Source organism: Anas platyrhynchos, chromosome 14, assembly GCF_047663525.1.
Source record: "Anas platyrhynchos isolate ZD024472 breed Pekin duck chromosome 14, IASCAAS_PekinDuck_T2T, whole genome shotgun sequence".
NCBI classification, from domain to species: domain Eukaryota; kingdom Metazoa; phylum Chordata; class Aves; order Anseriformes; family Anatidae; genus Anas; species Anas platyrhynchos.
Genome location: NC_092600.1, coordinates 11,809,185 through 11,833,365, shown reverse-complemented (window position 1 = coordinate 11,833,365; position 24,181 = coordinate 11,809,185). Strand labels below are relative to the sequence as shown.

General features: G+C 46.2%; 1 protein-coding gene across 8 annotated transcripts in view; it reads right to left on the bottom strand.

The window, feature by feature from the left end:
* NRG2 (neuregulin 2) overlaps positions 1-24,181 on the bottom strand; it is a 172,687-nt gene that overhangs the window by 99,927 nt on the left and 48,579 nt on the right. Inside the window, exon 2 of one of the 8 annotated variants that reach the window (XM_027468097.3) lies at positions 415-735. The exons of the other annotated variants lie outside the window; for them this stretch is intronic. The gene's annotated coding sequence lies outside the window, so the exon portion shown is untranslated. The remainder of the gene's footprint in view (positions 1-414; positions 736-24,181) is intronic. 8 annotated transcript variants of the gene reach the window in all.

Sequence of the window (24,181 nt, the reverse complement as noted above, 5' to 3'; positions counted from 1 at the left end):
TAATGACAGAAGAGTCACTGCCAGCTTAGACAAACTACAGCCTCTGCAGCTGCTCCACGAGGCTGTACAATGCTCTTCTCCTGGAGGAAATGGGTGCTGTGAGCACCTCTTTGGGGTGCCTCACACCACCAACCTTCGATGTCTGGCTGCCCTCACACAGCAGCAGCCAGTTCAGTCGCTGTGACACTCCTTATGACAATAGGTGCTCACGGCCCACCACGGACATGACAAGCAATCTGCACTGAGCTTGGACACAGGCTTCATCTTTGCTTTGGAAGCAGCAGCACCAAGGGCTTGTATGTTACCAGTGATGGCACTGACTCTCCAACCAGTCTGGGTCAGCCTAATTTTAGTGGTTCAGTTACCATACCTGTGCTCTCCCTGCCACATTGAAAGCAGAAGTCAACTCCTTACCTAACTGTCCCCAGCCCTCAGTCTCTCTGAAATCCTCCCAGACACTTTTCATCCCAGCTAGAGACGTCTGCCATTTCCTTCAAATAAAAAAATAAAAATAAAAATCCTTTTCCTTGTGATGTCTCTGCAATCAACAGCAATTTTCATGTGCAATCAATGAACAGGGCCTCCTCCAGTCATGCTTCAGTCCTAAGCCTTTTAAGTATGTCTGGTGAGAAAAGGTCAGGAGGTTTGGGGGAAAATTCCATGAATTCTTATGTTCTCTTTTTCTCTGGGTGCAATTCTGCTGAAGTGCTGAAGGCCCCAGCAGGTTATGGCCTCCTACAAAGAAATCAGAAAGTTGCTTTTAGGAATGTTTATATTTAAGTGATAGCATGAAGCTTTCCCACCCCCCCCTCAGCCCTCTGCCTGCTCACCGGGTCAGTCTTGCACCAGAGGAATGGAAGCAGATGCAGAGCCCTTGCATGTGTGAACCCTGCAGCAACAGGCATTGGGATACCTCCATCTCTTATCTGAGTGGATCTGCGTGATCCACTGCTACACATCATGCCAGGTCCACGCATGACCTAGAGAAATCTATAGGAGGTGCTGTTTACATGCAATGCACTAACTTGTGCATCCCCTGATCCATCGTTTCCCCTCCCTGTCCATTAGACCCTCAGACTTACAATCTAAAGGCTGCTGCCCAAAGCTAGAGAATGCTCTGCAAATTGTGTCCAAACCCATAGCCACATGGCTAAGGAGAGAAAAGGCACATTTGACACGTTCATTCCCCCATTCAGGCACAAGTTGGGCAGAAGAAAGGTTGGGCAGGAGAGTCTGAGACCACAAGGAACAAGAATAATTAAAAGCTGCTCTGGAAGCTTCTAGAGACCTGATCTTAGGTCAGAAACTATATGCAGGACATGTCAGATGTGAAAATGCTCACAAGGCTCCATGAAACGAAGAGATTCCCAGCCTCTTCTCAACATGGGTTCCACTTTACTCTGGTCTTGTGCCAAGACCAGAAAGTGCCTATGAAAAGTCCTGCCAATGCCATACCCACCAAATCATGCTACTTGGAAAGGCTCTGCAAGGACATCTACTGTAACACCTAAACTCTGCTTTACAGAATATTGTTTAGCAATTAGAGATTACCTCTCTATCTAAATGAAATGGTTCTTCCCCAGAAACATCTTCTGGAAGCTCAAAAGCCTGAGAAAAGTAGATACAGCATCACTGACTGCAGTGCTGTGGGTAGAGAGCATGATCAGACAGATGAGTAAATTATGCAGAGCAGGTGTTGTTCTGTGTCATATTTGCCCAGTTAAAATGTGACTTAAGGAAGAGAACAATTGGATCTACTGCATTTGATTGAATGGAGGAGAAAAGAAAACATCATCACAGACGCTACTTCATCACAGAGTCCATCTAGAGAAAGCAGTGCTGTTCACATCACCGTCCCATGTCTATTCAATGCTAGGGATGTTAATCTGTGCCCTGCTCTGGGCTGCCTTAGGTTCAGGTCTATGAAGAGAGCATTTTTTTTACGTAACTTCTCTAACCCACAGACAGAAGTGCCTGGGGAATGGCTTGTGAATCCACAGCAAAAACAGAAGTGGCAGCAAATCCCTGTCATAACTTTTCTCCTCAACAGGCTGCCTCTTGGACAGATGTGAGGGCACAAAGCACAAGAGCAGCCATCTCCAGACTTTGATTCACTTTCTCTTCTCCCAGCCACTCCATATATTTGGCTCCTCCAGGCCAAAGGGAGGCCTCCTGCCTTTCACCAGCCAGCCCATTCTCCTCTACCTTGGGTCACTGCCAATTCACCTCTGCCTTGTTCATGAATGCACAGTTAAGGCGACAGCTGGCCCTGGGAGATTCCACCTACTACCACCTTCACCAGCAGATACCTGGGAGCACAGAGCTCAGGACCACTTCATGCTACAGTCTGCTGTTGAACTATTATCTTCTCATACAGCCACGGCTCTCTCAGAATTACTGCTTTCCAAACAGCTCCTCCTCATTACATAATTTGGCCTAGAATTGCTCTTGCCCAAAAGCAATAGCTGTGTTTCTTGCAGATTTAAAACTGAGATTATCCTTTTATGCTCACTGTCAAAACTCTCCATCTCACTTTTTTATTCTCTTCTCTCCCAGGTATTTGCAATATCCCTTTTGAGAACCCAATGTGGGACTTTTTCCACAGCGTTCCCTCCATGTTGCTACCAGTACGATGTGCAGTAAGCACGGAGGCCATTTGCCCAGGCAGCATCTCCCCTTTTCTCCTTGACAGACGAGTGCTTGGCACGGCCACTTCTCCCTCCATCAATCCTTTTCTCATATGTCAAGCTATGCCAGCTAATTGGTGCTCCAGTCTCCAAAAAGGTCTATGCCACACCACAGCACACTGTGAAGGGTTATCCGCTGTCTTCCCCAGTCCGCTAATTGTGTAATTATGCAGAAATGGCCTGTCTGGTACAATCTATTTCTCATACTCCCCTGTGGTGCCTGTTGCTTACAATGCTCATTATTCCTCTAAGTATTTGCAGACCTTCACCCTCCATCATATTTCCACAAATTGCAGTTCTATTAACAAGGGAACAATTCCTGAAGTCCTTGCAAACATTGTTTTCATTTTCTCTACAGCTCCCTCCTTTCTGGTCGAGAGCAGATCTAGCACTGTCTCCAGGCTGGCTCACACTCCCCTGCTGTCTCCCTTCAGCAAAGGTGCCGTTGCTCTGGAGCCTCTCCCATGCAATTTGTTCATCTGCCAGACTCATGAGGTTAGGCTGCCCAGGGCCTCAGCATGTGGAGCAGAAGATGTGCTGTCCCATGCTGGCTGCCTGCAGGGTCTGCGCACCTCACTCTCTGCTCTGGGTACGTACTGCTGGCTCTTTGCAACTCAGTCCAGCCCACAAGGAGGAGACCAGCAGGCTCTTTGCTTCATACACGATTTCTGCCTGGTGCCAGACTCATCTGCCTGTGCAATTAAACGCCAACCAAGGTCTGTTCTTCAGACTCAACTTCCTACCACAAGCACGCACTAGGTCCAGAGCTTGGAGCACCCCCACTGGAGAGATGGAGCCTTCTCACATTAGGATGCAAACACTATGCCCTGCTTTCATCTGGCTACTGTGGACTGGCAGGACAAACTCAGCATGCCTGGAAGAGCGCAGAACCAGGCTTTGCCCAACCGGACCTTCTGAGCGACCGCAAGGCTAGTGGCCAGGCATCTGGATGGAGATCCTGGTATGCTCCTAGATGGCACATCAAGGACAAGTAGCAGATGTGAACCTGCTTTCTGGGGACAGAGCAGGGGAACCAAGCTGGGGAGCTCCCTGGTACTGGGGCTCCTCCAGGGCAGGGTTGTCAGTGGGTAATGGCTGCAGGAGGCTAGGCCAGGCAGGTGTAAGTCAGCACTTGAGGCCTTGAGGGTGACCCAAAGTGGGTCACAAAGGTTGGCCGATAGCCCAAGACCCAACATGTCAGGAAACCTCCAGGCCTCGAGAAGTGGGATTTCAGAGAATTTCCCTCCCAACAGACAAGATGAATCAGATGAACACTGGGCCACCAAATGACTTCTTAAACATTAGAAACCTCACCTTGCACCAACACCACCACAGGCAGGAGTGGGAGCCTCAGACCTACCAGATGTCTTCCGGGTGAAAATCAGACACAGCACTGTCAAGAGTAGATGTACTATGTGTGTCAGCATGACCCTCAGGTGAGACCTCTTTCCTCAAATGAAGCCTCAAGTGAGGACATATGAGATCACCAGGGTGAAGGGTCTTGTAAGTCTTCACTAACACAGTGGCACTTGGCATCCTTTTGGGCAGGTACACCAACAGAATTACTTTCCCAACAGCAAATATTGCCAAAAGTAACTAGCTCTCTTTTGCTGTAGCAGATACAAATACAAATCCTCAGGGTCAGCTGAGAACTGAGGAAGCTTTTAGGATGGGCAAGAGGGTTTCTTAAGCTAACTATTCTTAGGTTTGGTGGTAATAGCTAGTTGAGTTGATCTTTCGTTTTGGTCTGTTGACTCAGCTTCCCAAAATTTCCTGGTTTATCCTTGCCCGTGGTTACCCTCTCTGCCCTTTCCCAGCACCAGTTTCTCAGTTTCTCTTCAATTTGCTTCTGCTTCTCCCCAGGTTTTTCCTTCCCAGCTCCAAACAGCCAGTGCTGTGACATCCATGCCCCAAGCATGCACCAGGGCTAAAGGGCATGGCACTGTTCATGTGACTGACCCATCCGTGCAGTTAGGAACTGAAACGTCCTTTTAGAATAGGACTAGACAAGGTAGGGCCAACACATGCCAGCCAGGAGTACACCCACATTGTGCACTGTTTCTCCTAGAAGGAGTCACAGTGCAAAAGTTGCCCCAGAACTGCCTCATTTACCTCTGGGCACCTGAGGTCCCCACAGTTCCCTGGCAAGCCACATCCAGAACAAGCCTAGCCCCAACACATAGAGTTGAAATATTGCATACAAACAAAGGGCAAACCTGCAGCATCAGCCCTGCAGCAGCTCTACTCACGTAGATCATTTCATGTCCCCCATCCATCATGCCCCACCTGCTTCCACTCCTGCACCAAACACAATCTCCTTAACTTGGAGGATCCCTGGGAGCAGCCCTACAGCACAGTCATTGCAACTTGTACATCACACCGCACAAGAGAATTAGCAGAGTTCACCAAAGTAGGGATGGTCATGCAATGGAAAGGATCTAACCATCCTGGGTGGTCAGACAGCACATCGTACTTCAAAATCTTCCACTCTGCCAGTCATGGTGTATATGTAACCTGGACTTATCACTCACCCCAGGGCTATGCAGCAGCCCGCGGGGGTGAGAACTTGTGACAATAGTCCCAAGTTGATCACCTGCCCTTATAAAAAATAACCTGGGAAGGGGGCTCAGAAAAGACCTTTCTGCAAGAATAAATTGGACTTCGCTGCGGAACTGGATGCTCTGGGCAGTCTGGCTGTCGGTGATATTCAGAGGAAACTTACGCCAGGCTTAATTTTTATTTTGAATTTTCAGTACAGCGTTTGATTTATTTGTCCTGTGACACAGACACAGGGCAATAAGAAAGGAACTGTTACAACTGTTGATCATAATAGGCCAAGTTGTTGGTCTAAGCCTCACACAGGGATATCTCTGGTGTAGTATTCCACAACAGAATTTAAATGTTCCTATAAAACTTAATTCTAACCATCTTTCTCTTGGATATTTCTGAAAGGGAGTTTCCCATGAGAGGCCTGGTACTCTCTATTTTCATTAGGTCTAGACATTTCATAAAGCAATTTCTCCTTTTGCTGGCTTCTTCATTGCAAGCCAAGAGTTGATAAGACTTCTCAAAAGGAGAAGAGGAGAATATAGTGGGGAAAAAAAAGCACAGACACTTTGACACCATTTGGTCAGCTCAGCTGTAGATCTCAGCAGAGAGTTAATGGAGGAGAATGAACACACTGCTCAGTCAGACAGGACTCCTCCATCCTCCTTTAATGACAGACCAACTGCTTTTGTAACTACCCCCTGCAGACATTAAGGCTGAGAAAAATCCTTCTCATAGTAAACCACAAAGAGCAGAGTGGTGTGTGTTTTTTGTTGTTTTTCTTTTTTTTTTTTTTCTTTCTGGAATGCCATGTCAACTAACAGGATGAGCTTCTTGAAACTTGTCTGAAGGCAGCCATATCTTAGGCTTCTCAAGCTAGGAGTCAATTCAGAGATACACCTGGATGAATTATACATTGCAAATAAATTCACTGAAGATCTAGACATTTCTTCCTGTTTGTAAAATGTTTCTTAGCTGATCTTAACAGCTAAAGATTACAAATACATTTATAAACATCTGCTGAATAGTTTATATGAAGAAATGTCAGGCTCTGACGCAGGTCATGTGTTACGATCTGCATTATGTCCACGTGGCAATCAAAGATACAGTTGTTGCAAACACGCACAAACCCTGTGAGCTTTTCTATGACCAGCACAGGTAAGCACATTAGCTAAGAGAGAACTCATGCCAAGCTAGAAACCCAACTACATAAAATATATCTGCTTTTGCACTCTGTGCCAGAGACTCACATTGACTCTCCTGAAGCTATCGTTTCCATATATATGAACTTGCACTTTGGAATCTCACAGGTTCATGGTGCCCATGTGCTTGGCAAATCAGGGTCATGAGTCCCAGCAGCTCCCCCAACCACCAAGCACAGCCACATTAACCATTACCTACGACCCTGGCAGGCATAAAGCTTGAGAAATTGGAGGAGGTACACAAGAGCGCAGCCTGCCTCATTCAGTCTTTCTGCCCATGAGATGATCTTTATGGTCCCTTCCAACCAAAACCATTCTATGATTCTGTGATTCTATGATTCTAGACATAAATCTTTGTCTATAAAGCATGCAAGCAGACATAGCAGAATTTCTGGCAAAATAAATCCTAGATCCCATACGTTCCCCCCCAAATCGTAGTGGGAAGCTCCTTTTCTTTCCACCATCCCCAGTCAGAGCCTTTGCTTTAGGACCCCATCTGCAATTCTTTGGTCTAACATAATGAAGTGTTTTTTCTGCTTTCTGTGCCATAATGAAATGATAATGACCTTCCCTGGCAATCATTCGACCCTGAATAATTTGATCCATAAGCAATGGAAATGTCTGTCTCATCTGCCTCTGTTTAGAGCATGGCCAAGATGTTCTGCTTCTCTTCTTAGCTAGGGCTTAAAACTTAATGTGACCTCACTACTCAGTCCTGTCCTTTCAGTTTCCCAAAGGTAAGCTGGTAATTTTAAAGGCAAATTCAGTGCAGATTACTAAATTAGTAATGCCCTGTCCTGCCCTGAGACATCACACATCACACAGGAAGGAGCAGAGTCCTGTGTGTTACCTCAGTGTCCCAAACCATGCTGTGAGTTTCACACAGCTCAGAAGCATAGGGTGACAGGAGACAGCTCAGAGCAGTCTCTCCCTTTGGGCTCTTTCATTTGCATGCACCATTGTACAGCTGATGGAGCCAGACAGACCAACCCCCACATCCCCTTTGGCATTCCCTACTACCACTCCTGCATTAAGAAATGTCTGACAAGCACTCTTTCTCCCATTTGCTATGGTCTTGGAGACATCACCTGCCCTTCCTTCCTGCCATGTTCTGTGTCCCAGCATCTGCCTTTACTTCTTCTGCAACAAGGTGGTTGGGCACAGAGCCCAGCCCTTGGAGCCCCTCACAAGGTCCACTATATCCAGGAATTGTGCTTCACAACTGAATTTTGCTCACAGGAGGTCTTGTTTAAGAGTGTTTGGCACTGTCACCTCTACATCTTGAATCATGGTAGTCTTTGTCATGTAAAGCCATATGACAGCTGGAAACCACCAAGGAAGTCAAAGGATGAAGAGTCTCCTCAGGTTATGTGAGCTAAGTGTTATCCCAGCTGGTAAAAGTGGTGAGCACAGTCACTGCAATGTCCATATTGGCCACTTCTGAGGATACGTCAACCCATTTCAGATCCATGTCATCCTCCAGAAACATTTGTCTCACTTGTCTGTAGGAAGGACTTAAGACACAACCTTCTTAGCTGACATAGCAAAACAATGTGTCTGACTATTGCTGCTGTGGCAGAGCTAGGGTTAGAGGCAGAGTTCTGCTCTCATGACAATGTGCAAGCAATGATTGCTTGCACCTCTATGTCCAGCTGGACATAGCTTACAGTCCAGAGAAGCGGAGTGATACCAGAAGAAAATCATGAATGTGACATCCTCCCACACAAAGTTCATCAGATGAAGGGCAAGGAGGGCCAGGCATCCTTCTTGGCAGGCATGAGGAACATGAGTCTGCTAGCATTCACGTTCACTGGCTCAGACAGAGCAACTGGAAGTGACAGAAGGAGCAATAGGGACTTCTGGACTGGGAAAAACTCAAGGAGTTGTATGGAAGTCAGCTGGGAAGGAATTAAAACCATGAACATGTTGGCCTGAATGGAGGATTTATGCATGACACAGATATTTCTGATTACGCCTATGGTCCAGTTACAAAATTTTCAAAAGTGGAAACCAGCTCTGGGTGCTCACACCCAGGCACCTGGTCTCCTTCCACCACTGCTCTGTTTTACTACTCACCCCAATGATCATCACATCTGAAGCTCTATAGGGTAATCATGAAAGATGAATGGGCTTGGGTTTAAAAGACTCTATGCCTGTTACGCTTCTCCAACTCCCAGAAGGAAAAGTCCTTAGGAAAAAAAAAAAAAAAAAGGCATATATTTTTTTTTTCCTTTTTTTTTTTATTTGCATTCCCTGTGCTTCTTTGGGAAACAGCAGACTCTTACCCATCTAGAAACACTAGCCTCTTGTCAGCTCTGTGCAAGCTGCATGATGGTCCCCTTCTATACAATATGCTGGACAGCACAACCTATAGAGGTTTTTGTTTGTTTGTTCTAGCTGCTTGGACAGAAGCAGTTTTTGAACAGCTCACCTCTGCTGAAGACCTGCTACTGACTTCCACACATGCCCTGGCTCCAAAGGGTAAACATAAATCAATGACTAAGTTCCAGGCTGCATTATTCTTCTAGTTGATTGCTGGGGAATTATCTATGTTTGATTTCTGAACTGTTGCAGATAGCCCAGAAAGCCAGACTTAATGGCTGAACAGCTAAGCCAGAAAAGGAGTCTACAGTCCTACTGGGAAAAAAATGCTTAGAGCTCTGCAATTGAAAACCACTTCTCTCAGGCTTTTATTCTGCTAACAGCACTTTCTACCCCATATGTCAAGTTGTCACAATTCACACTTGTCAGCAGATGCTTGGGCACAGGAGTAAAGACCCTGCTTGGGTGGCAGAAGTAAAGCAGAAAAAGCCAACTGTTTAAAGGAACAGAGATGTTCTTGGCAGAGACAAGGGAAGAAGAGGACTGGCAGCCTTCAAGCTAGAGAGAGCTGTGTGCTGCACTAAGGTCCCAGCTGTGTTCTGTAGACCTTCCCAGAAGGACTACTAAACTCATGCCCTAGAGGAGCTTTGGCAGAGACCATGATCTAACTCTTCATCCACACAGCTCACTGCATGGGGTGGCTCAGCTTTACCCAGGCAACCAGTGTCAGTCAGGATGGATGCCAGCTGTGGTACCAGGTGATTCGTTATGCCAATTTGATATCCCCTGCTCAAGGACATTTCCATGGAGAGCATAGACCCTCAACACTCCTAGCACTGGCCCTGCATGGAAAGCTACTGACAAGCTTGCTAGGCATGTCTGTGTGCGTGTGTGTTCCTCCCTGGTCCAAGTGGTAAAGCAAGAGAAGAAACCTTGGCACTGTCCCAGAGACATCTGAGCTTAGTAGCAGCATTTGACGACAGATGTGTGTCTTGCAACATCGCTACTGAAGTGTCTTTTCCTTTCAAAGTAGGAATCATTTTCCTTCACGTAATAGTCCAGGCAAATATAATCCTATTAACAGAGCTATTAAACTAAACAATACTTGGCACGCCATGACCTAAAGAAACAATCCACCAACACCGGCAGCTTGTAAACAGCCCTGTCCCTAAGGCGAAATGGGCATTTCCTATGTCCAAGTGCCCTCCAAACCAACACCCTCCCACCCTGCTGCTGCACCAAGCTCTGTGGGGCATCTAGTCCTTAAATGTGTGGGAAGGCAATTAGGTAAGAAGCTGGTATTTTCATCAAAACTTCCTTTCCTGAGACAACTGGGCCCCTTTCCATCCTGTTCTCCCACCCTCTAAATCAACTTTACTCCCTAGCCGAATAAACATTCACTCAAGTTTACACCAACACAAAGCCTGAATCTTTGTGGACATCTCTGTAATGTTTCTAGTCTCGTGGCTTTGCTCCTTTGCTCTTACTTATACCAGTGTTCCCAATCCATCCATGCCTGACCTTGAGAGCTGGGGCTCACATCTCCTGTTTGTATACTACCAATAAAATTTGCTCCAAAGTAACCACCATGATCTGGTCTCTCCATCGATGGAATCCTGATTCTCCCTTCTGTCCCTTAAGGATGCAGCTGGTCATTCTCTGCCCATGTTTGCAGCTGCAACAGGGAATGAGTTCTTGAGAGCACTACCCTGGGAGATAAGGAATGCTAGGATGCTCAGGTACTCCATGTGCAGCCCCAAGCTCACCACTACAAGGCTGAAAACAGTTATCTTCTCCTTGGTGCTGCAGCAAGGAGAAGAGTTTGGGCTGAGGAGCCATTTCATAAATGCATAAATGCTTTTAGCAGCATGAAATGTACCTGCTCACAGATGGCATATCCACCCCATGATGCACTAAACTGTGATCAAAGGAGTAACCCACAGAGACTAAACCCCAATGTTGATGGCTGAATACATTGCTCCTCAGTTACCCACACTATAGGACCTCAACAGATCTACATGCTGTGTAAACCACTCGTCTCTGGCTTCCCAGCAGTGCTGAGCTCCCCGGGCTGTTCCAAGCAGAACAGACACACCTGTCTACCAAAGCAGTATTGGTTTCCAGCAGCTGCAGTAAGATGGAACAATCTGGCTAGAACAATCACCATTCTCTGCCCACACTTCACCCCCTGCATCTGTCTCCACAGATATGCCAGGGCTATTGCTGCCCTGAATGTGAGAAGACATTATCTCATCTATACTTTCCAGCAAAATTCGTCCTTTGACCCCTTGCTAACCAGCTGTTCTTTCCATGGGCTGAGCTCAGTTGCAGGTGATTCATTAGCAGAGATCATTTACCAGACAGGTGAAGGATGTTTTATCATCATTCCCAGCACTTCTGCCAGTTCCATGAAGAGAAGCAGGACTGTTCATTCAAATTACATCTTTCTATTATGTGTCAGGACTGGGGTTTTCAAAGAGATGCACCACCCTACCACTCCTCTTTGGAAAGTGATCTGCTCCAGCCCCCACCACCTCATGAAAAAGTTTCCCTTGAAGCTGGGGAATGACAACCCTAAATCATTAGTGATTTCTCAGTTCCTTTGCTACTGTATGCATACAACCTTAGAAGCTTTTGCAAAATAAGCAATGCAAACAAATCCAGGCCAGTATTCAGTGAACCGCACAGATGTCCACAGAATCCCAGACAGAAAATCTGAAGTAGAGAAAATGACACATGAAGCATGTGTCACATGAAGGTTAAAATTGCTCATTGTCACTTGACTCTTGCACAGTCCAGATACTTCATATTTTCTCCCAGCCAATTTGGCTTTCCTTGTTGGTTCATTTTTTGATGAATGTTTTGATTATTGAAGCTTAACATCTCCCTCATCTGCTTTTATGGGGAAAATGTACTGGAATCTCCTCCTCTCAGAAAACTCCTACAGAAACTGAAGCAATGACAAATGGGCCTTAAAGCATTTCTTTATCATCTGTTTTATCAAGGCTCTGATCTGGGCATGGTCTGCAATAAGGCTAAGATTTGTCGTCCAGCACTAAAACACTTGAAGGGATCTGATAGGATGAAGACCTACAAATCTGCCCCTATCAGAAAGTAAAATCAAATTACAGGAATTCACTCAGGTAAACAAACAATTCCAAAACATGTCCAGATATGCACAGGGTGATTCAGTCCAATGACAAATAGACCAGACAGGACTCCAGCCACTTAAACTGACCACAGCACTTTTCACCCCCCCCCCCCTCTCAAATTCCCGGAATAACAGACATTCTGTGTTGTTCAAACGAACAATATTTATTTTATTCTTACGTAAAATTGTACAGGTTCTGCAGATATAAACATAAGTAAACATTACCTCCTTTCACCAGTGCTGTAACACACAACAGTAGCACACACAGAGAAGGAGGTCCATGGTGCCTGCATTCATCTCGCAGTTCTGTAAGACCTTCCCAAACAACTCTACAGAAGTCAAGCATCTTGGGTTTTGGTCTCCATCAGACCAAGCACCTAAAGCCAACTCTACTTCACTTTAAAACATACCAACACAACCCAGTTTTCAGAGGTGCTGAACTAAAGTGATTGTAACCAGCATTTTCAGTATTTGACAGCCAGGCCACTTCAATTTATGTAGCTAAATATTTTGAAATATTGACAACAAACATTCTCTTTTTAGTCATCAAGTTGTCTTAATTTTCCTAGCCAAAAGGTTGAATTAAATGCTTGGTGACAATGAGCAGAGGACAAAAAGGAAGCACAGAGGATTACAAAATGATGAGCAGCAAGGGCATATGCTAGATTCAGGAGGTTGATTTATTTCCATTTTAGCTAACGCATTCAGAAACTTACATCTTTGTCTCTTCACAGATGGTGCTAAACCAACTTGCCCTACTGGAACCATTATTGACAGCATAACTGAGTCATGTCCATTAATCCCCATGAGGAGGCGTGGGTAATTCTGGAAAGCTAGTGCTAGGCAGACATAATTTAGTACTTTCCAAACAATTTGGAAAGCTGAGTTCACACTGTGGGGCCACAAAGCCAAAGATCAGCTCTAGCCAAGGTTATGAAAAAGCCCTACCTAGTTCTCTGTCAGGAAATTTCATGCAACCTTCTTGACATTTGGGACAGCACTCTGGGAATTGCTGAGATTCACTGGGGATGTGGATTAACACCATCCTTCTACAAACTCATCAACTCCAGGAGCAGGGGAAAAAAACACAAGAAAAAAATGATACAAATCATACCACAATTCTTTGCAGCAACAACAGACTTAGGATGCAAAAAGAACAAGATCAAAAAACATAGCAGGGAAGTTTATTAAATAAAAAAAAAAAAAAAAGAGCACACCTAATTGCTCCCTAGTGCAAACCAACCCTAAAAGAAAGTGATCTCTTCCAAAGCATCTTCCTAGAGGTTATGCTTTTGTGTACTTAGTCTCTGAGCATGAAGTTACTTGTGCAAAGGGTGGAAGTCTCTACTAAAAAGAATAGTCTTTCTGCCATCCTCACACCATGCTGCATGAAGCCAAAGGCTTTAAAGTCGATGCAGCATTCAGCCACCACCAAGGAATGTTTGAAGTGGTGATTTTCAACCGGCACTGTGAATTTTCCCTGCTCCCTAAGGTCCTTCCCCAGTCTTGCAGGGTCTGCAGCTCTCTGAAAGCATTGGGAATCAAGGGCCCTATTGTGCCTTTCAGGCATTAAGAATTTTGTTTCAACTGAAGCACCTTGCTTCCAAAGTGTAAATTTCATTACCCAAAAAGATAAGATTTCCTAATGAATTTCAGATGCAACCAGCCATCATAAAGATCCATCTCACCAACCCCTGTGTGATAGGGTAACCTAATTGTGAATGATCATTTTAACAGTATATTCTGGAAGAGACAATTGTGTTATACATACAAAACTATAATTTCTTCATAGAAAGAAGCTCCTGGTGTGCTTTTTTCCTATCACATTTCTCTGTGACAAAGAACAGTAAAAGCAGTAATTGCAAGGTGAAATATTGCCACATGGGATCAGATTTTGAGGGCTGCATCCACTCACAGCAACAGTCAGAAACACCCTTTCATCTCCCCTTGGCCTACGTTCACATTGTGCTTAAAGGCCTGCTTAAATCTCAGAGCACCACATGTGCCTAACAAGCCCAGGAAGAAGGTGGCTCTCCGGGACCTCCATGTTACCACAGCACAAGATGACTCAGAAACCTGGACTTAATAAAAACATTTAAACTCACATTGATCATTGGGATTGGTGATACACCTGCTGGAAAGAACTTGAGCACAGAACAGTAATTATTGTTGTCAGGATACCGATTTGTTCTGGGAACATCTAAGAGTTCCAAAGGAGCTCTGGTTTAAGGTGGGGCTGCATGAATCCAACGTGCTTACAGCACAGACAAGGAAGACAAAATGACACAACCTGTGCTTTGGAGGGGGGAATGGAAGCAGAGTGTGCTTAGTCCCAGATCATCAGTGGTATTTCAGCGTGGGATGTGGATGCCTGAGTCCCACCAGGTCTTCAGGCCTGACAATGCAAGTACTTTGTAGACGTGGTGGGACTCCACATCCCACGCTGACAGTACATGACTGGTGAATGCAGAGTGTGCAAGGACAGTCAAAGGACAAGTTAGAAAGTCTGTCTGAGAGAGACTATGTTTAACACACAAGGGAAGCAACAAACCATTTTCAGTCCCCAGCAGCTACAGAGCCAACATGAAACTTTTTGTAAATCACATCAAACTTGATTTAAGAAAGTGCTGCCAGCAGATCCAGCCCAGCACCCTCTCTCTGTAGGAGAGCCTATGAGCACCGAACAGAGGTCCGGTCAACTCAGGGATGTAACCACTAACAAACTGTGAGGGCAGACTGACTGACAAACTAGCAACAGCAGTGGATGTCCGCAACAGCAGACACGGGAAGTTTCAGCCCCAGCTCTACACTGCTTAAGGCACATTACCTTGGCAGTTATGGCATAGTCATTGCCTTTCTCTAGATGGAAAAGTGAATGGCTTCTCTGCTTATGTATTGGACTTAGTAAGCAATGCTGACTCAGGAGGTCCTGCAGGCTCAGTTATCTAGAGTCTGAAAGGACTTGGAGGTCTGTTTGAAGCACTCTTATTCATGCAGTGAGTTGGAGGTACAGCCATCAGGTATGTTTGGGGGGTTGCTATAAATTGCTTCTCCAGGTTGTGACCTTATATCTCAAGGCAAATAAATGGGAGCTGGTAAGTGATGCAGAGCAAGGAGAGACTGGAGACAGTTTGGTGGTCAGACCTCTTCCAGAATCCTCACTCGTCCTCTTCACAAGTTATGACCACTTTGCAGTTCATATGAATGAGAATAAAACCCCATCTTGGTCACTCAAAGTAGATCACAGATTTTCTGTGTGAGTGGGAATTGCTTGATACCCCAGCAAGAGACTCAGGTGACCGGTATGGACAATAGGGTGGGCAGGCTGGACGGCCCAAGTAGGTACATTGCAAACTGTGAACAGACCCTGAGGCTATGCCCTTTCACTTAATGAAGTGAAGGCACTTCCTTGTTCAAATAAGAACTTCCTAGAGCTAGCAAAGCTCCCATCTGCCCTCACATCAGATTTTGAAGCTCCCAATCAGTTTAGCAGACAACCAGGAGAGCTTCCCCTCTCCCTGCTGTAGGGGATCACTACTTGGTTGCCCTCTCCTCATCTGGGCCGTGTTTGAGCTTGGGCTTGAATTGCTGGATATTCCCTGCTCCTGAGAGGCTCCCTGATATCTTCTCCAAATAGATGACATTCACCATGTGCAAAGGGAAAGGCCACGACTAATTCACTCTCCTCCCACATCCCTTCCTTCCCACCACTGCCCAAGGCCAGTGCTTGGGGCAAATGAGATCTCCTTCTGCGTCTTAATTTCCCTTTCCACCTTTTTGCATGGCCAAATCCTCTGTGAAGTCAGGGCCCTTAACACTTACCTTCCAGAGCCAGAGTTGAGCTATCCCCAAATCCTTTGCCCATGCTAACCCTAGGTGCACTTGTCTTCAGACTTCTTAACAGCTTTCAGATCACACAGGAAAATATAAAGATCTAGTTACTTCTTAAAAAATAAAAAATAGGCAAAACCAAAAACTGTTCTCCACCAGTGAAGGGATAGGGGTGAGGTGAGAGAGGAAGGGCTCTTTCTGTATGTCAATAAGAAAGAACGAACAGAAAATGGCTTCATTAAATAGCTGCTTTAGTAAAAAAAGAATTAAAGGAAATACTAACTGTGAGAAAATCTTATGCCCTTTGTGGTTCTGGAAGACCTGCATCTGAGCACCATCGACAGACCCTATATGGATTTTGCTGTATCTCTGCACAGATCCCCATGTGTGGAAAGAAGTTTCTTCTTTTGGTCATTTGAGCAACTATATGATTTGCTTGCAAGAAAGCAACTCTATTCATCATTGGTAGTGTCCAGCTGAAAAGATGCTCAAGGGAATTTTTGCTGCGCTGTCAGATAAAGGCAAGGCCACACAGGTGGCGTGATAACTGGTACCAAGTGGGAGCTGCTCACAGGCTCCTTTGTTGCAGCGAGCTCTGAGTCTGCCCTGCAGCCAAGGGGCTGTGAGCGCAGCACAGCCTGAAGGCCACACTGGAGCTGCAGCAGTGTTGGCACACGCAGGCTCACTGTGATCACCAACTGACTCCTCCACATACAGCGGCCCCTAATCAGCATCACTGCATTCACCACTTGATTCACACAAAATTTACATTTCCAAAGGTATGCTAAGTTACAAATGATGTTCATAACGTAAGGGCTTCTCAAGCCCTACATACAAGTCCCAGTAGAACAGACGTGGTGTGTTCAGGTTCACTGACTCCTCCAATAGCACGTCTTCCACAAGGCTCCCAACACAAAATGTTAGCATAACCAGCCATGCAACAGCAGGGTTCACGGCATTTCTGTCAAGTGCTGCTGAGCTTGTTTTATGAGGATCATGCTGCAATTTATACATTCTTGTGGAATTTCATTCGTCTTTGGTTGATCTTTTCCATCTGCCTAAACATGCCCAGCGGGAGCTGAAGATGCCCACACAATCCTTGTAGTGTTACACCTGAGTGACAGACCCACAGCTCTGCCCAGCTTGCCTCCCATCCTGCTCCTGTTTGCCTGGCAGCAGACGATGAGCTTTCCCCTGTGCACCAGGTTTGTGTGGGCACACACTCCCGCTTCTTCCTGTGTTTGATAAGGACACAGCTCAAAACATCAGGCCCTGTTCTTCCCCAGTTGTTCTCACTTCTTCAGCTTCCCCCAGCACAGCCCCACGATACAAAGCTCAGCTGGCACCATCAGCACAGCTTGCTACACAGTGAGGTCTCTTCTCCACAGATGAAAGCAGGCACCCCTCTTATGGTGCGGTACACAGAGAGTCAGACACCCAGGTTTTGATTTCATTTACATCGATCCAGGCATAACAGCCATGGGAGCAGCTTTGCAAGCACAGAACTCCCAGCAGAGCCTGCAGAGCAGCTCAGGAGCCTCTCCATGCTGGGAGTGGTCTGCCTCTCCAACCCAGAGACAACAGTTGCACCACTCTGTCTTTTTACAAAACCTTTTCTTCCTGGAGGATGCCAGTGCTGGTCTGTGATAAACAACCCATGGATCCTAAGAGCGTGTACACAGAAAGTCTTTTCCAGTAAGAAGGACAAAAATGTAGTAGGGTTGTGTGCTTGTAGGGCTCACAAATGGGTAACAGCATTAAAGTCCTGCTACATTTTAACACCAATCCTCAAAAAGGAAAAAAAAAAAAAAAGAAAAAAAAAAGGAAAAAGAAAGGGGGAGGGGGGACTTTTAACTGAGCATTCAGATTTAACTGAGTCATCTTCTTCTTTACATGAAAATCACTTCTAATCCTGACATCAGCACAGCCCGGGCAGAGCTCCCTGATTCACACACAGCCCTTCTGCAGTCACTGAAGCTCTGAGCACAGCAATTCATTAGCTCCAATCTTGCTAAAGAGCCAGACTATGTTCAGCTTGCATTTCAACTTCTCCTTCCTCTCCCCACATGAAATCCCAGAAGGGAAGCTGAGCTGCTGCATACACCAACAGGCAGAAATCACCTTGAGTAATCTGGGCTACAACCGGCCACCAGGACACTGTGCTCAGTTGACCAAGGACCATCAAAGCAGAGAAGGCAAACCATTTTCTCATCACAAAACCTAGGTATCCGGTTGTGGAATATGACTGATGCTCAAAGTGCATTGATGTTCATCTCTGTTCCTGTTCCTCAACAGAGTGAGCCATGAAAAGGCCATGTGCGCACACACACACACACACCAGTGACCTGCTCTCAGGTGAGCCACTTGTAAACCAGTGGGACATTCTAGAGAATGTCTTCTGCTTTCTAATGGAGCAGGTCCCCTTTCTTTCATTCACAGAAAGTTAACAGTCCTCTGGGCATGCCTTACCTGGAAAATGTGCCATTGGGGAGGCACAGACAATTTTCTGCTGCTTTTTAAAGAAACTAAGCAACTGGAAGCAAGAGGAAGTCAGCACCGGTGAGCAGGCAAGCATCTGAGAATCACCATTTTTAACTAAATTAGTAAACAGAGACTGTGATGTTATTGCCCATGTTCCAGCCAAGTAGAATCTAAATGTTTCCGAGCACAATGAACACAAAAGCACCACAGGCCCAAAACCACACCATCACAGAGACCACAGGCTTGTAGCAAAGTATTAGAGGATGGGGCTTGGCAGGCAGGCGCAATGCAGTTATTTTGGAGTTAATGCGGTTGCTTTTGGTGCCACCACCAAGAAAGCAGCATGAGCAAGTCCAAAAACATCACTGAGCACTGTGGCTGTTAGACACTCCCAAAAGATGTAGCAGCTTGCTAGAAAAATCCGCTCCTCTCCCGAACAGAGTGACAAAGGAAACAGGTTTTTCCCAAATGCAAGGTTGTCAGACTTCACTGCCATAACCCCAAGGTCTCTGTTGCAATGGCCTCCTGGACAGAGAGCACTTCAGCTCAAAGTTTTTCTGCTGGCTTGAAGGGATGACCTTGTTGCATCCAGGAAGATGTCATGCGTACGTGCTGTTGGAACCACTCCTGCTAGCGAATGGAAATCTTTCCGTGTGGCTGCTGAGCCCGGTGCTGCAGCCGTCACTCACTCCATGCCAGACTGAGTCATTCTAAGTAACAGCTACTGATGTAAAAATGGTCCCTGGGAATCAGTTCAGCTATGCACAACGCAAGGATATGCTTACTTTGAGTCATGGTGGGTTGGAGCTGTACTGGCTGACCTACAGGTAGCCCCACAAATGGGATTGCTAGGAAGTGGAAGCTGAAGGCACTTTTTGTATTATGCTGATGGATGTCACTCACCTAAAGAATTAGCAAATAAGACAGGCATAGGGCCAAACAGTCTCAGAGCCCATTTCTCCTCTTTTGTTACAGTTATTCAATATGTGTAAGGTTTTATGGGAATAAAGGGACAATTCCAAATCAGCCAGGTGAGAGAAGCATCAGCACCTTTAGGTTGTTGACACCCAGATATTGCAAAGGTGGAAGTCTTCACTGCACACAGTCAGGGCACCACATGGATGTAGTGCACTTCAGCCTGCAGCCTAGACCCTTTCCAGAGGCACACAATGCTGCATAGAGCTGATGTGCCACGGCAGTCCTTCCCTGCCCATGGTGCCAGGCCAGCCTGTTCCCTAGCGTGCATCAGGCTGTCTCACCCTGTGCGGCAGGCGCAGCTGCATGTGTTTAGTTTACTCAGAGTGGCACTGGAGGCGGAACAGTGACCTTTCTCATGAAACCGTAGAGGAAACGAAATTCCCTCTTTCAAAACTTTGTCATGTCTCAACTAGCTTCTCTGCAAGTAATTTTTACAAAAGGAGGAGGGAGCTGTCAGCTGAGACCTGTCAGTGACCAAGAGCACAAATCACACTACCTCCCCAAGCCATGGAGACAAAAGCAAAGCACTTGGCAAGGCAACTGCTAACCCCACTGCCTTGGTGCCAAGCTACCCAGGCTGCCTTCTCCAGCAGGCTCCTCAGAGCAACACAGACTGGGGAGAGCTGGCAGCCCCTGCGACAGGCAGCAGGGGAGGGCTGGGAAATCAAAGAAGGGCCATTTCCACACAGAGAAACATTCCCGTGCCTTGAAGCAAGCAGGAGCTTGTGCCTAGAAGCACATGTCCCATCCAGCCTGCCTTGCTAATGCAGCAGAGTGCCTTGTTGCTCTTACATACACAACCATGGCAACACGAGCAGAGGCAGTGTTGCTGGATCAACTGCATCTCCTGTCCTGTGGAGTGAAGCCACCCAAAATCTAGACCTGGGGGAGGTCTGAATCCTTTCTCCCTACAGCCAGAGCAACAAGTCTTGGAATGTCTTTTGTCTTCATTTGTCAGGACCCCAGTCACAGAATTTGTATCTTTGTAAGAGAAAAGCTGATGGCTTGCAAGCAGCACCATTAGGAGACACTGGAAAACAGAAGACTTGGCACATGAGATTAAAAAAATAAAGGAGAAGAGGCTATTAACAGCACTAAAGAAGGAGAGCTATTCCCAAAAGCATCATGTTCAGCTTCCTTGTTTCAAAAGCATGTGTTGACCAGGGTAAAAAATGCATCTCTGCAGCCACAGAAATATGTGTAGGGAAAAATCACCACCTCCAGCTTCATCTGAGCTCTGGGCAGCTGCTCATGGCATGCTGACGTCTCATAGCTTGTAGAAATCTGTCACTTCAAAGTCATGCTGACATACAAGGAGTGAAAAGCAAGAGCAGTCTCACATTTGCATGATACCGCTAAATAAAGCAAGTTGCCAAGATACGTTACTGCTCTCAAAGTATGTTGCTGAACACGATCCAGGTCTGCGTAGGCATTAGACACAACCATTCATCCCTTATTAGCACTATGGTCCATTGGTCATTCACATACACAGACCTCACTTGCCTTTGCCAGGTTCTCGCTGAATTTTGTATCGCGATTTCTATCCAAGTTACCTGCATGCAGGGTACTGTAACAAGATTAATTTCCTACTTCTTACAGGTCTTAGGACTGGATTTTCTCAGTCTTCCAGTAAAATACAGCCTCTTGCTCACTTTAGATCAATGTATTTGTGTACAGAGGATGAGCAGCTTTTCTTACACATTAAGACACTTTTGCAAAGCTCTAGAAACTCTGTGCCAGACTTTTAGAGGTTGATGGCACAAAATTCTCAAGGGGAGAACATGTCCTTTCAGTTGGATCTGCCTATTTTTTAACAAATCTGTTCATCAGCATTAATTACATGTTTGCAGCCTTTTCCCTTTTTTTAGTGGGCTCTTTTGGGAGAGGATTATGAATAAAAGGAATTCCTAAGGAGTTAGAAACCCTCTTTAACACATGCCTCAAAAAGCTTTGTCAGTGCTAGCTGAGGGCAGACAGAAGTACCAGCAAAACACTTTTCTTTAGGTCAACAGCAGTTCTGAAAAAATGCTGCTCCTGCAGAGAGGGTGGCAGGATTAACCCCTTACATCTTATGGCACTGTGACATTAAGGTTTGTGTGATGCCCTGGACACATACTGAGTCAGTGCTGTTCTGCATCAGATCTCAGCTCTGCTTGGTACACTGATATCCTATGAGGTAGGCCCAGAAATCTGTCCTCAGTATCTCTGTTTGAATCCCAGAGCCTCAAGCTGTAGATCAGATCTGGGGAGAACAAAGACCACACAGCTTCATTTCTGAGTGCTTTAGCCACTGACACCTGATGGAACAAAGCACCTTGGCACCACTGAACTGCACGTCATGGGGGTCACAGTGTCAGCACCATGACAGTCAGGTCCTCTGCAGCCCAGGCAGGGAACTCTTGCAGCTAAGGCAGCAAAACAGGTCCCTCCATAAGAGGGATCATCCAAAGGTGAATCTCTATTAATGACTACCACTGAAATGATTCAAGCTGGCAATAAAATCGCATGCGGTCCCTTATCAGAGTCATTAGCACTCTGCAGGTATGAATAAAGGATTTCAGGTCACTGGGAACAGAGGGTGAAGACATTCTAGCCCCAGTTGGAATTCTCCAGGAAGAGATTTGGGAAGAGAGTTTTCTAGCTTGTGGTAAGGAAGGAAGATCTGATGAAAGTGGCACAGACACTGATGCTCAGCAAAACTAAGGAAAGATTACCCAAGGCTTGAACATGTAATATGGAAAATTTAAAATTCAAATTTGAAAAAAATAGGAAGTTTGGAATTATAAACTTGGGAAACAAGCTTAAGATCTCCCCAAAACCTTGGATTCCTCCACAGCACAGTTCACCATGGCAAGTTCTTTCCCTATTTCTAAAATGTTCCTTCCCAGGCTCCTTCTCAGCCCAGGACTTTGCTTTTTCTGCATCCTGTGAAGTCAAGCTCTAAGCTTGCCCCCTTCAGTTCACTCCATTTACTGTCCAAAAAAACAGAGAAAAGTGTAGCACAGACACAGAGCCATAGAATCATTAAGGTTGGAAAAGACCATCAAGATCATCTGGTCCAACCATCACCCTACTACCAACATCACCCACTAAACCATGTCCCTACACACCAGGTCCAACATTCCTTGAACAACCCCAGGGACGGTGACTCCACCACTTCCCTGGGCAACCTGTTCCGATGCCTGACTGCTCTTCCTGAGAAGAAATGTCTCCTAATTGTTTTAATTATTGCAGAGCAGTGCTTACACTAAGCCAAGGGCTTACCTTCTCACATTGTCCTGCAAGCAGGCAGGCTGGGGGTGCAGGAGGAGCTGGGAGGGGACAGAGCCAGGACAACTGACCCAAACTGGCCAAAAGGGTATTCCATACCATCTGGTGTCATGCTGAACAATTAATATAGGGGGGCTGGCCGGGGTGGGGGGACCAGCTGCTTGGGGACAGGCTGGGTATCGGTCAGTGGGTGGTGAGCAATTGCATTGTGCATCACTTGTTTGTACACACTAATAGTAGTAGTACTATTATTATTATTATTTTCCTTTCTTACGCTCCCTGATGCTCCTTAATCTCTCCACCTCCTCCTGGAGCTCTGCCACCAGGCTGATCAGATCACCCACCTGCTCACACCTCACGCAGGTGCTCTCTCTGCTACCCTCCATTGGCAGCAATGCAGGCAAAGCCTGCAGCCAGAGACCTGAACAGACACATTTTAGGGCAGGCAGGCAGTCTGGGTTGCCACTGTCTCTGTGGCAAGAGCTTTCTGCCTGGTGGAGATCATGGCTGGATTTGCTGTCTGGGAGGCAGCCGGGAGGTGAGATGGTCTCCTGGGCAGGAAGGGATCCTCCACCGTCCCCGCTCATCTCGCCACACCATGTTGTGACTGCCCGCTCTGTTCACTGTGCTCCTGCAATGAACCAAAACCTTCTTCTGGTCTGAGCAAAAGATTCCCAAACTGAGATAATGCTTCCTATAATCATTTATCCAGCTCTCAGGAGCACAGATTCCCATTACTGTAACACACCAGGAGTTCTTGGAGCTACTTGTGCCCTACAGGCTGGCCTGAATGGACACATCCTTTCATATTGCTTATCATTTTCCTTCTCCAAACTGTGTACGAATGTGCTACGTGGCAGACACATCTCAGTGAGCAGCAGCATCTGAGATCTGAGACAACTGATGTATCTCCCAGCTCAGCAGAACATGCATACTGTTTTCTTTCTAGCTTCATTCCTACCAATGCACTGAGACTCATTTCTCTGCATAGGTCTCTTGTAGACTGCCTACAAAGCCTGGTGAAAAGAGGCCAATTTAACACCATGGTCTGCCAGCGTAGGCCCCAGGAGAGGCCACCAGTAGCTCAGAGAGTTCTTGACAATGAACAAGGCTAATCAGGCATTGACAGAACACGATGCCTGAGCCTGTCAACATTGCAGGCAGGAGGAACCCAAGATCACCTGCAGACAACACACCTAGCAAGCAGATTTGAGCTCTCCTCCAAGTTGCTGGATCCAGGACGTGGGGAGAAGCCAGAAACAAAGAAGAGCTGAAAGAGCTGTGAAGTGCTTGGTGCTGGTCCTGCCATTTTCCCTTCATGACAACCACATCCTTCTTCAGTCCCCTCTGGGGCCTGTGACTCTTCCTCACAGAGAGTCACAGGCCCCAGAGCCCCTCCTCACATCCTCACACACACAGCATGCCCCAGTGTCCCAGAGCATGTTGTGCTGGGGAAGCTCACTAGAGGGAATTAAACCAAACACTCAGAGTGCAGTGACAACCAGCTTGTAGATCAACTCATCTGTGGGACTGACACAGGATGTCTAGCTAAACATCCAAAAAATCATATCTGTAAGGCTTCATGCAACTCTATTTTGCCTAATGGAATAAACAGCAATGGTAAAGTTTGTCATTCTTGAGAGAAAAGAGGTCCCTACCCACCTCAACAGCTCCAAAATAACCTTTTGTTGGTTCAGATGAGTCTGGAAATC